The following is a 5,205-nucleotide window of genomic DNA, read 5'->3' on the forward strand; positions in this document are numbered from 1 at the left end:
AATATAATATCTAAAAATTATATATCTATTTGCACTCCTCTTCCTGTAAAATGGGATTAAATTAGCTACTTTATAGGGTTTGTAGGATGGTCAAATGCAAAGGCATACATAAAGGTGCCAGTCATATAGTGGGTACTTTATAAGTGCCATTAGGAAAATAACTTGCCAATTTTCATGCTATTGATGCTCACAACCACATGTGTCCCTTAAACTGTAATTGACTAATGAGGAATTAGATTGTGTCCATCCCTGATAGCATGAGGAATGGATATTAACCTTCTTGCTTAGAATTTTGATCAAGAAGTTGTGCTCCATTTATATATTTTTTGTCAGATTACCAACCCCAAACCACTGATGCACTCACAGAGTCAAACTGATCTCTCTGGTCCAGTAACTGACGGAACCATTTCTCAACCTATTTCCCTACCCAAGAGCCCTTCCCACTCCCCAGGAAGAATCTGGAGAAAGAAAGTACCTACTTTCAAAAGAGAACTTCCAGGGCTAAAGAGATGGCTTAGTGGTTAAGCACACTGGCTGCTCTTGCAGAGGACCCAGGTTTCATTCCCAGCACTTGCATGGTGGCTGACACCCATCCATAACTCCCATTCCAGGAGAACCTGATGCCCTCTTCTGACCTTCATGGGCATTGCACAACATGAGTGCACCTACCTATATGCAGGCAATCCACTCATACATATAAAATAAAAATAACAAATAAAATATTTTAAAAAAAGAACTTTCACAGTTCCTCGTTTCCTCCTTCCCATCCTCTCCCCAAAACCTCTGATGACCACAATTCCATTCTCTGCTTTGGAATTCAGCTTTGTTAGATTCCATATTATAAACAATTTCATGCAATATTTGTTGTTCTGTGCTTGATGTCTTTCAGTTAGCATAATGTCCTCCAGATTGGCTCCTATAGTCACAAATGACAGGATCTCACCCTATATAAGACTAAATAGCATTCCATTATGTCTATATTATATATTTCTTTTTTTGTTTTTCTTTCGAGGCAGTGTCTTACTGTGTTGTTGTCCAAGGTGGTCCTGAACTTATGGGTTAAAGTTACCCTCCCACTTTTATGTTCGGTGCACTGCCATGCTCAGTTTATTCCACATTTTCTTTACCCACCATTCATCCACTGACGGACGGTTACATTGTTTCCATATCTTGGCTATGATCAAAAGGTACAAAGTTTAACAGATGCAGAAGAAATAAGCTTCAATATCTAGCACAGTAGGCTGACTATAGTCAATAATAATATATAATACTGTACATTTCAAAATAACCAAGAGTAGATTGCAAATGGGTCACCAGGAAAAGTAACAGGTGAGTGGACAACTTAATTGATGTAATACTTAATTTAATAATGCCACGTCGTATAGATATATCAATACATAACATTGAAGGAGTGACTGAAGAAAGATGGGTCAGAGTGAGAGTGGTGGCCATGGTCCTGGAGGCGGCAAGAAGGGTGACAAAGAGAAGAAAAAGAAATACGAACCTCCTGTACCAACTAGAGTGTGGAAAAGAAAGAAAGCAAAGGACCACATGCTGCCAGAAAACTGCCACTGGTGACACCTCACACTCAGTGCCACTAGAAATTACTGAAGTTACAAATAATGAAAGACTACATTTTCATGGAGGAAGAATTCATTAGAAATCAGGAACAGATGAAACCATTAGAGGAAAGATTAAAAGCAGATGATCTCAGAGGAACCCCAATGTCAGTTGGAACCTTGGAAGATATCACTGATGATAACCACACCATTGTGTCCACATCTATGGGCTCAGAGCACTACATCAGCATCCTTTCATTTGTGGAGAAGGACCTGGCTATTTGGTCCTGCTCAACCACAAGGTGCATGCCATGATAGGGGTGCTGAGGGATGACACAGACCCCTTGGTCACAGTGATGAAGGTAGAAACACCCCCCCGCCCAGAGACCTACGCAGACCTTGGAAGACTGGACAACCAAATCCGAGTAATTAAGGACTCTATGGAGCTTCCTCTTACCCACCCTTAACATTACGAAGAGATGGGAATAAAGTCCACTAAGGAGGTCATTCGCTATGGTCCACCAGGCACAGGTAAAACCTTGTTGGCCAAGAAGTAGCAAGACAAACTTTGGCCAATTTCTTGAGAGTGGTTGGCTCAGAGCCTATTCAGAAGTCCCCAGGTGAGCAGCCCAAACTCATCTGGGAGCTGTTTTGAGTTGCTGAAGAGCACGCATCTTCCATCATGTTTACCAATGAAATTGAAACCATTGGAACCAAAAGATTGATTCAAACTCTGGGGGTGAGAGGGAAATTTGGCAAGCAATGCTGGAACTGTTGAATCAGTTGGATGGATTTGATTCAAGAGGAGATGTGAAAGTTATTATGGCCGCAAACTGAATAGAAACGTTGCATCAAGTGATTATCAGACCAGGCCGCATTGACAGGAAGACTGAGATGCCCCTGCCTGATGAAGAGACTAAGAAGCGCATCTTTCAGCTTCACACAGCAGGACGGTTCTGGCTGATGATGTTGCCTTGGACAGCTTGAGCGTGGAAAAGGATGACCTCTCTGGGACTGACAGCAGGCAATCTGTACAGAAGCTGGTTTGATGGTCTTGTGAAAACACAGAATGAGAGTAAAAAATGAAGACTAGCAGTCTAAAGAGAATGCTCTTTATAAAAAACAAAACAGGAAAGCACCCCTGAGGAGCTCTATCTCCAGTGACATTTGTCTTCAGGAAAGTGATTGTGGGTTCTCCTCACCTGAGCGGATGGGAGGGTGCCCTGAGGAATCCATTTTTCAGTTGATTTTTACTAGCAGAGGATCTGTGTCTTGGAGTATGAGGTACAAGGTACCCATCGGGCAGACTCCATCTGATGATCATTGTGTGTGCCGCTCTCTGATTCCCAATAAAGCATACACTTTCACACAAAAAATACCCAATAAATATGTGTAATTATGATCTGTCAATCAAAAATTAATATTAATCAAAATTTATAATTTTTGAAAAAATGTACTTATTATTTTATGTGTATGAGGGCATTGTCTGGATGTGTATATATGCACCTGTGTCATGCAATACCTGCAGAGATCAGAAGAGAGCATTGGATTCCCCTGGAACTGGAGTTATGGACAGTTGTTAGCTGCCATGTGGGTGCTGGAAATTGAGCCCGGGTCCTCTACAAGAGAATCAGGGCTCTTAACCACTGAGTCACCTCTCCAGCCCCAAGAATTTATAATTTTTTAAAGAAAATGAAAGTTTAGTGCCTCAGGTTTTACACAGAAGCAATCTTATGTCCACTCAGAAACTAACCACAAATTCAAACAACAAATGGTATAAGGGGTTGGTCAATCTTTGGTGAGCACCTCACAGCTGTAGTAGGACTTCCATATTTCTCTCTCTCTCCCCCTCTCTCTCTCTCTCTCTCTCTCCATCTCTCTGTCTCTTTCTGTCTCTCTCTCCAAACCAAGTTAATTTTTCATTCTATGCACATTTAGCACTCTATATGTCTCTTAAGTAGATGATTACTTATGTATATTATTTCTTCAGTAATTCCTTCAGGGGGATAGGGACCATGTCTAATTCTTTTGATATTGTGTTCCCAGCTCCCAGCTAGTGCCTGACACAGAAAGTAGGTACTCAATAAATAACTGTTGAAAGAAAAGAAGATATGGCAGTTATATGCTCATCACTCCCTAATAAAATATTTTAATAGGTTTAAAACGTTTAATTGAAAAATTAATCCACTCCAAAACAAACATCATGACATTTTCCAGAGTCCAAAGTAAATATCATTTTGAATTATCCAGGCAACTGCCTCACCGATAATAAGAAAAGGACCATGGATACCCTCACTGCTAATGAATCTTCAGCCCATTTAGGAAGTAAGAAGAATATTTTCTTCCTGGCTCCATGTTGTCAGATTTACTTAGACATTCATTGAGCCACAAGCAGTATTTTCAGGACACAGAGAAGATAAGCTGGAACTGAGCTGGAAGACTTTTCCATGAAGGCTGGCTTTCAGAGTGCCTGAAGGTGCTATGTAGGCTGCCAGGAGAGAAAATTCACCAACAGACCAACAGTCTTACCCAGATGTGGACTAAACAGCTAGGCAAGACGTGCTCATTGATGCAATAGTGGCATGACTGTTATGGGGGTAACCAACCATTTTTCTGACAGGACTTGAGGCCCACTGCTTGGTCAATATCCTGTGGCCAGGGAGTCCTGGTGGAGAAGCTACTACTGTGCCTCACTAAATGGACATGTTGTGCCCATCAAATTACCTTCTAAATGTTTGTGCCTATAGATTAGTGACAGTGCCAGTGTTGGTTATTTTTGCAGTAGGTAGTGGTCACTGCACAGTAAGTGGTTGTTGATTGTTCAGCCCTAAATGGAACATCTATATCATATACCTGACTTCATTGCAGAAGAGGGGGCAGAAAGAATATAAGTCAGGTGAAGTGTTGTAGAACACTGCCCTCCAGCATAACATGGCCATTGTACTCATGGACTCACCATGAACACAGAGCAGCTGTAATCACCTGCACAAGGTCTGCACAAGATCAGATCTGTCAATATCCTGTCCTGGAAGAGGGGGCTCCTGGATGTTAGGGCAGGTGATGGACTCTCTGTGACCCTCTTCCTTGTACCCCTTTCTCCATCCTTCTGAGGGCATGGGTTGATGTTTATCTCTAGGTGACTGTTCCTAAGGAAATGCTGTTCTACTCTGCTTTATTACTAAAACGGACAAAAAGAGCCCTCTCACTCTTTATCAGCTCAGAACGTCTACTGGCCCTCCCCTTCTTCCTCGGGGGTGCTCCTTGGGAGCTCGAAGGAAAGCAGAAATAGTGAGACTGGTGTGTTTTGGACCCACATATAGAGGGTGGACTGTGATTTGGGGAAGGCCTCAAGTTTTAAAGTTGTAATATTGTCTAAAAAATCATTTTGTCTAAAATTAAAATGCCTAATTGTACCAGGATATTAAAGGAGACAGGAAAAGTCCAACTCAATGGCCAGAAAAAAATATAAACTTTATTTGCTTTGGTTTAATTTTGGTTGGATTTCTTCACAAGAGAAACAAAAGATAATGATTTTTTACTGCAAAATGCTTCTATTTAAAACCAAGTTATACTGGTTATACTTGGCTCTGTGCTTTAAAAGAGAAGGAACACTAATGCCCTGCACGTTCCCAGGTTTATAATAGTG

General features: G+C 41.3%; 1 pseudogene; it reads left to right on the plus strand.

The window, feature by feature from the left end:
- The first annotated feature begins 1,425 nt into the window (after positions 1-1,425).
- LOC103729527 lies at positions 1,426-2,723 on the plus strand (annotated as a pseudogene).
- Positions 2,724-5,205: the final 2,482 nt, after the last annotated feature.

This window comes from Nannospalax galili, unplaced genomic scaffold, assembly GCF_000622305.1.
Source record: "Nannospalax galili isolate Female #2095 unplaced genomic scaffold, S.galili_v1.0 scaffold693, whole genome shotgun sequence".
Taxonomy (NCBI): Eukaryota; Metazoa; Chordata; class Mammalia; order Rodentia; family Spalacidae; genus Nannospalax; species Nannospalax galili.